Consider the following 11877-nt stretch of genomic DNA (forward strand, 5'->3'; position numbering starts at 1 on the left):
GTCCGCGCCCCCGAGCGGGCCGCCGGGGCGTTGCGAGACTGGAGAAGTTGGCGAGGTGAGTCGTGGCAACCCCAGAATCCCATCTGCGGACCCGTGTCTCTCTCCCTACACCCGTGCCAAGTCCAAGGGAGGCTTTGGGCTGGAGAGACAGACTTCCAAGTTTCACCCACAGGCTGCCCACTTCTGTTTCTTAGCCCGATAGAAAAGAAGACCCACCTCGGTGGAGTCCCTCTAACAGCCCAGTGCTGATAATCACGTACATTTTTGAAGTGTCAAGGAAAGTGGTTTCGTACATTAAATTTTTTAACTGTCAAGGCAAGGCGTATTTTTGCACTCTTGCAAACATGCACCCTTTGTTTAATTTGTCAAAAGCCATCACGATGCAAGAATGCTTTATCTAATTCTCATGTTTCACTGGAGAATTTTGCCGAAACCTTAGATCTGATTGAGTTGGAAAAGTTAGGTGTTTAGCAAGGACTGGCAGCCTCTCGTTCAACCTGGAGTACCCCCATGCTTAGAACAGAAGAGACACTTGACCTAAGTTTATTAAAAAGTTCTCTCCTTGAAAGGACTGATGCGTGGCACAGAAAAGACAGAGTGGGGGTTTCCAGATCCTCATTCTGTTTCAGGCTCAAGTGTGGTCAAAGGGTTCTCCTACAAGAAAAACATCTTAACCTTCGACCTTATGTTTGATACTCTCTTTCCCTACACAAAGCTTAACACGCGGAGGCTTTTCATCCGAGCGCTTTATCTATGGCCTTAGGGTTGCTGGAACGCGCCGCAGGTTAGGGATTTGCGTTCATTTCCTTTGTTGTGGAGGGCTTTTCAACAATCCCCTTGTCTTCTAGCGAGTCTGTTTCATCTGCCCTTTCAAAACTGTTGTTTCTAACTGCCAATGCAATGTCCTCGTTTGCTGGGCTCCTTAATTTCAACCTGAAGGGAGTTGAAAAATTCCTTTTAACCGTAATGACTAAATCTCTTTGGTGCTTTTGCTGTAACTAAGAGAAGAGACATGAAACCTCAAGAAGTAGCTGTGTCAGCTTTTGTTTCCCTTCTGCGTCACTACAGATGGGTACTGACAAGTTTTAGAGGGAAAAAGACCCCAATGATCTGTCACTTTAAAGTACTTATAACACTTTACAGCCCCTTCTGGATGTGTACAGTCTTTAAGGATATGTCTGTTAGGAAATTAATAGGATTTCTCCTCTTCTATACTGGTGTTTCTTATGATAGATTAATTAGGGTTTAACTGCAAGTTTAATATGATTGCTAAGTTTGATGGGACAACTGGTAAGGTAATAATAATAATGTCACCCTTAACATTGTTAACCTATTGCCAGGGATATTGCTAACCGCAGTACATACAAATAGTCACAGTTAACACTTACATATACATATTCCACACCATAATCTCCCCCAACCCCCACTGCCTTTTTTTTTTTTTTTTTGAGACAAAAAAAATCATGGCACATGCAGTGCCATGATCTCTGCTCACTGCAACCGCCGCTTCCCGGGTTCAAGCCTCCCAGGTTCAAGTGATTCTTGTGCCTCAGCCTGCCAAGTAGCTGGCACACAGGCGTATGCCACCATGCCCAGCTAATTTTTGTATTTTTAGTAGAGGAACGGGGTTTCACCATATTGGCCAGGAACTCCTGAGCCCAGTGATCCACCAGCCTCAGCCTCCCAAAGTGTTAGGATTACAGGCGTGAGCCACCGCGCCCTGCCCACACCATAACCCTTTGATAGTGGTTCTCAAAGTGTGGACTTTAGACCAGTTGCACAGGCATCATCTGGGAACTTGTTAGAAATGCAGATTCCTGGGCCCCACCCCAGCCCTACAGAATCAGAAGCTTGGGGGGGGTGGTCAGCAACCGTGTTTTAACAAGTCCCTCCCACTGTTTCTCATGCACAACAAAGTTTAACAACCTGCTTTGCAAAGTAAGCACCAATGGTATCCCCACTTTTCAGATGAGGAACGTATTGCACAAGGGTTAGCAATTTGTCCAGAGTTCACAGGTAACCTGGTAGAGAAAGATAAAGATCCAGGCGATGTGGACTCAGGTTGAGCACTTACGTGCTATGCTGATGTCATGCCACAGACTTGCCTGCAATTCGTAATTTTACTGAGATGTTTTTTAAAGAAACACTAGATTTTTGGATCTGTCTCATTCTTCAAGGTGTTGAGAACAGTGGCGCAGCATCTTTCTGTCTCTGTCTGAACAAAGTGGCTCTGACTAGGAGGAGATCATGAACAGAATCCAAATGGATGTTTTAGGGAAGGACTAACAGGAGCAACAGTACCCTTGAAGCAATTTTTCTTTTGAACATATCTCTTAGATTATCATGGAAATCATGGCCAACACCATAGGAATAAAGAACAGAATTGTAAAACTGGAAAAGGAGTAAAAAACAAAAGCCACAGGAAGTCTCCGGCTCAAATGCATAAACAGTTGACATTTTCTGGGACTTATTTATTGTTTCTCTTGCTACCTCGACAGAAATGGCAGCAGAAGACTCTGAAGTTGTGAGGGAGTAGGAGGAAAGATCTCTGCTAGGTCTCCTTTATTGCTTTCCTAATTCTGCTTGGGTTAAATTTTTGTGGTTTAGGAGGAATTTCATTTAGGGAGGGAAGAGAAAGCCTCGTGTTTTCAGAAAACGAGTGCTTTAATCTCTTTACATGGCTAGAATCCAGAAGAGATGAAGGCTACGTGATCTCATTTCTGTGGTCTGGGGAGGGTCAGGCTTGTGGTTGTAGTTAGCTGAGAGCCTGGAGTTGGATGTGACACAGTCCACCACCTGCTTACCATCCACAGCCTGTGCTGCCTCGCCTCCCACAGGGGGCTGCTGTAAGTGAAGTTCTGCCACGTCAACGCAGGAAACGTAGCACTCTCCTTCCACATCTTGTTTTCATTTCACAGAAGTTTCCAAGGACTTGCCTCGTTAGTAGGCAGACCCTTCAATTTTATAACTAGTCATTTGTATGCAATCTGTCCTGTGGTGGCCTCCTTCTCTATAAATATAAAGCCAGGAGGTAAGTAAGGTCTGAGCTTTTCTGTCAAGGGGGGGATTTGAAAACGGACACCATTCTGGAAGCAGCAGTCCCAGTGCACAAAAGAAATGAAATCTTCCTTCTATTTTGGCTTATTGGTGATTTATAGCTGGCTGACTTCCAAAAGAATCTGAGACGACGTATAGTAAAAGACACATATACAATAAGTCCATTGAAATGGTATGAAAAATGAAAAGTCATAAAGAAGAGGGGTAAATAAATACTGTTCATCAAAAATAAACAGTACTTTTGTTAGTAGGATTAAGTGTTAAATTTAAGCCTGGCAGCCATTTCAAAAAGGGAACCTTGAGGGGCTGCCTCATTTTCACTGAATAAGAGAAAAGGTTTATCAAGAGAGATCTTTTTTTTTTTCCCTGAAACTGAATCATAAAATGAGAATTGTACTTGGGAATAGATTTTAGACATCAGAAGACTTGCTCTAGGTCGCTTCTGAAAACTCCTCCTTAAGCTTACATGTGGAAAAGGAAGGTTAACTGCTAATCAGTGCAATATAGGAAAGAAGTTGGCATGTGGAGTTCAGCAAATTGGGTTCTAGTCCAAAGCCATTTCACCTTATTTTCTTCATCTGTGAAATGAGCAAATTAATCCAAAAGTTGTCTAAGATATCTTCCAGCTCAGACATTTGATGATCCTGTGATGAGATCATCAAGTTTAGCAGCAAAATCCCAACAATGGCTATTGCATGGCCCTTTGTGCTAACTCTTGCAAAATCACTGTTTCCCATTTATGGGCTCCATCCTAGGGCTCTTACTGATTACTCAACCGCAACCCTGTCCTGAACTTTATTCTTTTTCTTCTGTGTTGGCCTGGATATTGCTGTTTCTCTTAAAATATGGCTTCTAAGGGAGACTTAAGCTACCTTTAAGCCCTGTAGTTTTCTTCTGCCATTTTATTCCATAGTCATTCAGTAAATGTGATTGCACATTTACTCTGTCAGGCACTCTTGGTACAATGGTGAATGGAGTTACTGCCCTCCCAGAATTTGGGGATGAGGGAAAGGAGACAATACAGAAACACATTACACTTGGCAGCCTCCCCAGCTGCTCCAGTGAAAGGAAGCATGTGTCTCATCAAGAGGCACCATTTCCTGCAGTTCCCTTTAGTGTTTGAGATAAGTCTCAGAGTGTTCAAACCTGAATAAAGGTCTCACTAAAAGGGATGGTATTCTGCAGCAAAATGCTTCATCTATGTCCATCCTATAATTAGCTAATAGCCCCGGAGCACATTAAAGGTGTCTGGATCTTGAGTACTGTCTATGATACTATGTAGTGTGAGTCTTGATTCTATCCACAATTCATTTTTGTTGATTGGTCCATGAATCCCCTCGATCACCCTCCACACCTACTCAGTCAGTAAGCCCTATTGGTTTTGTCTCAAAAATATATCCCCAGTTCCACCGTTTCCACTCCATAGTTACTTAGTGAGGTCCTAACCACCATCATTCCCTAGCTGCACACCTACAGGTGCCTACTCTCTGGTTTGTGTGGTTCCACTCTAGCGCCCTCTACAGTCCATTTTCCTTACGGCCGCTGAAATAATCTATAATAGGTAGACCAGATGGGCTCCACCTATTTGCTGGTTAAAGCCCTCCAGTGATTGACTTCCTATCACACTAAGAATAACTTTTAAGTTTCCCGGTGTGGCCTTTGAGCCCTTGCCTGATCTCAATCCCATTTAGTTTTCTGGTTTGCTCTTCTACCACTCCCCATTCACTTGCTCTCCTTCAGCCACACTGGGCTTCAAATACACCAAGCCCATTCCTGCTTCAGTAGTATGCATCTCTCTAGTGCTGGAATGTTTGCGCACATCCTAGCATGGCTAGCTCCTCCGTTTCTTTCAGGACTGTTCTCAGATATTTTCTCCTAAGGGTGTCCTCTCCATCACTCTCTTCTTCCTTACCCTGTTTAGTCTTTTGTTTTTCAGAGCACTCATTGTGTGAATATTTGCTCCTGCCCCCTCATGTACACTTAACAGTGTTCTCCTTAAATCACTATTTCACTGACTCCTAAAACAGTGATGATCTCATAGTAGATACTCAATACATATTTGTTGAATGAACTAATGAATGGGTGCAGGACCTGCCTGTGCCAGCCCTGTTCCAAGATTTACTTACAGTATTAAGTTCCTTATTACCTAGTAATATTCAAAATGGTCCCATACCCTTTTGAAGAATAGTGAGGGTCTTTAATAGTAACACCATTAAAAGAGAGGGACATTTTTCCTTTTCAATAGGTTTTATTATTTTTTATTACTTTTATTATTTGGGTTTTTTTCTTTTTTTGGGATAGTGTCTCACTGTGTCGCCCCGAGAGAGAGTCTAAGCCCACCATGATGATCCGTGCCTTTCATAATGTGAGCTTCTTGTATCCAGGACTAAGCCTGTCAATACACTCATTTCTCTGCCAACAGCTATTGGTCTTACAGGTGTGTCATATGACCCAAACTGGCCCAATCAGCCAGAAGGAAAGAACTTATTTTACATTATTAAACAAAAGACTCCATCTTCTAGATACAACCAAGGAAATAAATAGCCCCAGCTGCCACCATGATTTAAGGGAATCATCTTTAGCATGAAGCCATCTGCTTGGGCAGTAGAGAAAGAAAATGCAGGTCCTTGAGGACATCACTGAGTCCCAGAATCAAGGCATCCTGAGGTCTAACGTTTCTTGGGCCCTGTGTTGGAGTTGAGAGTTCTGTTGTTGCATCCAAAATCATCTTAGCTGAACCAGATGATTCTTTTAAATCAAAATCTTGGGACTACTGATGGAGAGAAAGGGGAATAGTTGGGTGGGGGCACCCAGGAAGTGAGCATCCACCACACCCCAGAGCAGCCATTATGTGCACTTGACCTTATCAAAGCCTGTGGGTGACTTACCAGGGGTAGGTTCCTGAGCAAAATCAGAGCTTTTCTTAAGGATTTTTAAAAATTGGGATCAGAGACTATATAGGAAATCAGCAATAGCTTGAGCATACCTTAGAATGACCCTGCATGCCAGATGCACCTGAATGTGTGTTCCAACCTAGGGAATCCTGGAGTGGCCAACCCAGAGATTCATGCTTATGTTCTATGAGGAACATCTGAGCCCTCGTCCTGCCCCGTGGAACACGGGCTATGCAGGGGATTAAGGCCTTGAGTTTCGGGTTGCATGAAGATTGCCAGGTGGAGGTTGTTGAGGGGAGGGTGGTAAGTGAAAACACTATAATATGTAAACTGCACACCTTTTGCAAACAGTTGCGGTTCTTCTGCCCAGCCCTTCCCCACTGGGCTGTGCAGTCATCTTGTCCAGCCCACCACCACTGGACTGCATGTAAGGCAGTCCACTGCCACTGGACTCTCTCCCTTATATGGAAGCCCCCAGTAAAACCCCAGGTCTCATTTGCTGGCTCTGGGTCTCTTCTTCAGCCTCTTGAACCTGGTGCCTTCCCCATTGAGGTTAATAGGGGTTTGGTACAACGGAGACTTAAGGGAACAGCATAAGGGCAGATTGTTTCTAGTGGCTGAAGCTGTAAGTTAAGCAACTCAGGGACTGCAACTGTATTTCTGCCAGTGGGGAAGGCTGTTCTGCAATAGGAGCTAATGGAAACCAAGATGGTATGGAGAGATGAGAAGTGATGCAGAGCAACCCAGATGGGGTGGAGTGGGGTGGGGTCAGGTGGGCTGGCAGCGGTGTGCAGGCCAACGGGGTGGGGCCGGAGCGGGGTGGGGGGGGTGGGGGTGGAGGCAGCACTGTTCCCAAGGCCAGCTTCTTGCCTTTCACTGTCTCAACCATTTCTAGATTCTGTGATGTAATGAATTCCCCTTTTTTTCTTAATCTAGTTTGACTTGCATTTGTTACTTGCCACCAGAGAGTCCTGACTAATTTGAATATGTAGCACCTGCTTTTAACACCTTTACTAAATTCAGTAAATACTGGCCATATTGACACTGTTCCTTTTTAAAACTCACAGGTAAGAGTCTTTGGAAGAGAATTTGAGAACAGATTTGTTTTCCTTAGGAATACTTCATTTATAATTCCCTGTAAAAAAGACAAAATTTTATGTTGTACATATTTTAGCACAATTTTACAAATAATATAAAGAAAATAAGATACTTCTGTTGAAGATAATATTCATTTTACATTTCCCTTAAATATTCCCCAGCATTTGTTTCAGATTATGAAGTTCTGAAAACTCCTCCTGGAAAAAGAAGTTTTTTGACATGATACCTTCATTGGGAGTTGCTGATTTTGTGCCAGAAAAGAGTGACCTTCATATATTTCAAGTGACTTTTAGATGATCCCCTATCTCTTTTAGCAACATGAGATACTGTAATCTCATATGGTACAATTTATAAACCAAGCTTTACATAAGACAATAGAGAATACATAATCCAAAATATGACTCTCTTTTATGAGTGAGAAAAACTGAGATCCGAGAGGTGAAATAATAATGTACATAAAGCACCTAGCACAGTAGGTTAGCTCATGGGAGTCACAAAATCATTTGCTGTTCTGAGTACTATTATTATCCATCATTGCATTGTTAGGAATTGAGCCATAACTAGACCCAGCTAAGTACCTGTGTGACTTTGAACAAGTCAGTCCTCAGCAAATTGTGGCTTTCTCAGAAATAAGCTCAGTGACAAAATGAGACAATGCAGGTAAAATGCTGACACCAAACATGCCACGCCAGAAACTCCGGCAAGTGTTAGCAAGGGCTAAGATACAGATTCAAGGCTGGGCCTGGTGGCTCATGCCTGTAATCCCAGCACTTTGGGAGGCTGAGGCAGGAGGATCACTTGAGCCCAGGAGTTAGAGACCAACCTAGGCAACATAGTGAGACACCCATCTCTATTTCAGTTTTATATATTTTTTAAAAAATGCAGATTCAAGCAGCCTTTTCTTGTTGGGGTAGGTATGACTTGAGGAAGCTGAGACTCAGCTTCTGTATATAATAAAGGATACGCCAATCTCAGTCTCCTGGTACTCATTAAAAGCTGAAGGAGTGTGGCCAGGTGCAGTGGCTCATGCCTGTAATCCCATCACTTTGGGAGGCTGAGGCAGGCAGATTGCTTGAGGTCAGGAGTTCGAGACCAGTCTGACCAACATGGTGAAATCTGGCCTCTACCAAAAATACAAAAAGTAGCTGGGCATGGTGGCAGGCGCCTGTAATCTCAGCTACTCTGAAGGCCGAGGCAAGAGAATCGCTTGAACCCGGGAGGCGGAGGTTGCAGTGAGCCGAGATTGTGCCTCTGTACTCCAGCCTGAGCGACGGAGTGAGACCTTGTCTCAAATTAAAACGGAACAAAAGGTTTACTAGCAGTTCAAATCCGGTTTGTAGTAAGATAGAGTATTGATACATAAAATAATGTGCTTTTTGCTGCCCTGCCTAGCCTGGTTTTGGCATGGATATAACGTATTTAGAGGAAAATGAAGGCTTCTGATGAATTTCACATTAATACTTAATTATGATGATAACTAATATTGACTGATGATTTAAAATATGCCAGGTACCTTATTAAGCACTTCACTGCATTATTTCGTTTAATCTTCATAATAACCTAGGAGGTAGGAACTCACATTGGATAAGGCAGAACTGTTTCAGTTGCACGTGATAGAATGCCAGCTTATCCGTTTGTATCGCTTAGTCATAAAAGGGGTTTTAACTGGCTCGTAAAACTGGAAAGTGCAAAGAGATAACGCTTCAGTCACAGGTGAAGCCAGGATTTCTAATCATCTTGCCTCCTTTTAGCTCTGCTTCCTTCTGTGTGGGCAACACTCTCAGGTCAGTTTTCTCCATGTAATGATTCCCAATAGGTCTGGGTGTGCAACCTCCTCTTCTAGTAGCCCCTAAGGGAAAAATTCTATCCAGCAAAAGTCCCAGGGCTGCCTCCGTTGACCTCACTTAACTAACATGTGTTTCCAATCACCGACGGCTACACATGAGATGTGCCTACAGCTGGTGGGGTGAGGGGCAGCTGATTCATCCCCTCCAAGCCTCATGAGCTGAGAACAGAAAAAGAGTGGTGTCCCCAAAATAAAATTAAGGCACTTTTACCAGAAAGTCCTAAACATAGATGCCAGTAAGAAATCCCAAAACCCAGAGCAGATGTCCATTACCATCGGTATGCCCATTTTACAGATGAGGAAACTGAGGGCTTAAGGGGGTTAAAGCACTTGCCCAAGATAGGACAGTCAAATGGCAGGCCTAGAATTTGAAGCCAGGTCTATGTGCTTTTAGAGCAAAATTGCTAACCACCATGCTGTAGCTGAGAACAAATGTCACAATTTGAACCATTTGATAGCTTTCTAGAACCTCTCTAGTTTTTTTTTAATTGTTCAGATTTGTAAGGAAAAAAAACAAATTATGAAAATGATCCTACTTCAAGTTTAAAAGTTTTTATATATTTACATATGTATATACACACACCCACGTATATAACTCTGGAATACAGCATATGGTATAACTTTGGAAGACAGCATACCAAAATTTTAACAGTAGTTATGAAATTGGAATTGAGTGCCCCCCACTTTTGCTAGTGGTATTTAAAATTTTTTCTATGATATATGCACTACTTGTATATGCATTAAATAACTTAAAGTATATAAATTACCATAAAAATTAAAAATCCCTTGATGGCCTGAGGCTTAGAAAGCTGGAAATTAGTTGGGGAGACCACTTTTCTTCGTTTCCTCCCTCTAAGCTTTAAAGTCCTTCATGTTCTTCTTCAGGAAATGAGACAGAAATGCCCCTTTGTGGAATATGTAATCCTCATCTAGTTCTTCTCCCTTATATGTCAACAGTCATTTATTTCAAACTAGCACTGCCGATTCATATTTTAAAATCTCAATAGCATGTTAATTTGGAAAGAAGAAGGAGATGGAGAAATAGAATCTGCTATATGTCAGGAACAATCATAAGGGAAAAAACGAAATGAGAATAGCCCAGGTGCCTTCATAGAATTCTAGAGGGGGAATAAATCGACACAAATGTGAATAACCTCTGCGAATGGCAAATGGGTGGATTAGGAAGGTAGAGTTGGCAAAGGTCTGTTGTGGAGATCGTTCCCTGCACACGAGCCCCTGGGGAGGCATGGGAGACTGAAATCCAGTCCATGCCAGGAGCCCTGCGTAGGGGCTGCATCTGCTCAGACAGGGCTCTTTTTCTTTTCTTTTCTTTTCTTTTCTTTTCTTTTTTTTTTTCAGGTGCAGTTTCACTCTTGTTGCCCAGGCTTGAGTGCAGTGGTGCGACTTCGGCTCACTGCAGCCTCCACCTTCTGGGTTCAAGTGATTCTCCTGCCTAAGCCTTCTGAGTAGCTAGGACTACAGGCATGTGCCACCACGCCCAGCCAATTTTGTATTTTTAGTAGAGACAAGGTTTCACCATGTTGGTCAGGCTGGTCTTGAACTCCTGACCTCAGGTGATCCACCTGCCTTGGCCTCCCAAAGTGCTGGGATTACAGGCGTGAGCCACCGCACCCAGCCAGAGAGGGCTGGTCTTTTTCTAACTTACTTGTGTGTGGTTCCAAATGCAACATAATGACTAAAAGCATGGCCTCTTAAGTCTACCTCTCTGGGTTTGAATCCTTGCTGTGACACTAGTTTTAAAGCTTATGTATGTGCACAATGATGTCTAAAAGCAAACACACACACATATACACATAGTTGTAATGACCAACTTTAGGCTCTGAACACCTACCATGCATTAGACCTAGACTTTGTTTAAGAATACAGCCTCATTTCAGATATCATGAGCCAAGCTAAATATGTACTATTAATAATTAAATGCATTTATCAAATAATGTCATGAAGCCCCCCATGGAGTTTTTTGGCACTCTCTTGGCATTATTCATATAACACCATGACTTCAAGGCAAATGCCAGCTCTTCTATCTTGAAAGATTTATGATATTTGATTTAACTCGAAACCATGGGTCATTAAAAGTTATTTAACTGTTAGCAAAGTCCTTAGTGTCATGTGTGGGTTCTGAGTGAAGAATCTAATCATGGCGTCAGGGGAGAAAATTTTTGTCAGGGGATTCATGCTTTCCAAAGCCTGTGGTTTGCAGGGAACTTCAGTAGTGACTCTCACTGCCAACACTTGACATGGCTATAATTATCGCTCTCCGGACTCTTCTTCCAGGGGCCATATCAAAGTGTTGTTTCCGCTTCCTGAACTGCCACTCTCTCCTCATTTGCAGACTTTCTCCATGTTAAAATAGCAAAAATGGTTTCATCTTGCAAAATACTCCACTAGGGAGGGGGACATCACTAATCTATTCTTCCCATAAGGTGAGCATATTCAGCTTCTTAAAATTCATGTTCTACCATTTTTCCCCCACGTATTTCTGTTTCCTTCTGTAAGTAAAACTAGTTGCCAACAGCGCAGTTTAGGGCTGTATTTGAAAGAAGTGCAATTTTCCATCCAACTTTTCCCGCCAGTCTGTATGGCAGCCTCAGGTTCACCTGAGTTAATTTAGCTTGACAGTTCAGGAGAAGCACTGATAAGAGAAATAGCAGGAGATGGCAGAAAAGAGGGTCTGAGTAGAACCAATTACTCGCTTTAATAATTCAGTGTGTTTTGCAGTAATAGGCTACAAAGTAAATAGCACTACACATAAATGCCGTATTTCATTATTTATACACTCCAGAAATTGAAGTTTAATTAAGTCGCACGCTTGAGACTTCTAAGCGATTAAGGAGACGCTTGTCTCAGGCACCATGGAGAGGAAGCATGGAAGTTGCTACTCCCTCCGAGCCTTCTGTGTTATTCTGAATATCATTTTTCATTTGAGCTTGGGGAACACTTGAGCCAGGACAACCAGGGCAA

The 11877-nt window shown here is 42.8% G+C and overlaps 1 protein-coding gene across 1 annotated transcript in view; it reads left to right on the forward strand.

Annotated features, from left to right (window-relative positions):
- Window positions 1-6: 6 nt before the first annotated feature.
- GXYLT2 (glucoside xylosyltransferase 2) overlaps window positions 7-11877 on the forward strand; it is an 85495-nt gene continuing 73624 nt past the window's right edge. The window contains exon 1 of the mRNA XM_011937208.1: window positions 7-55. The gene's annotated coding sequence lies outside the window, so the exon portion shown is untranslated. The remainder of the gene's footprint in view (window positions 56-11877) is intronic.

Source organism: Colobus angolensis, unplaced genomic scaffold (assembly GCF_000951035.1).
Source record: "Colobus angolensis palliatus isolate OR3802 unplaced genomic scaffold, Cang.pa_1.0 Scaffold160, whole genome shotgun sequence".
Classification (NCBI taxonomy): Eukaryota; Metazoa; Chordata; class Mammalia; order Primates; family Cercopithecidae; genus Colobus; species Colobus angolensis.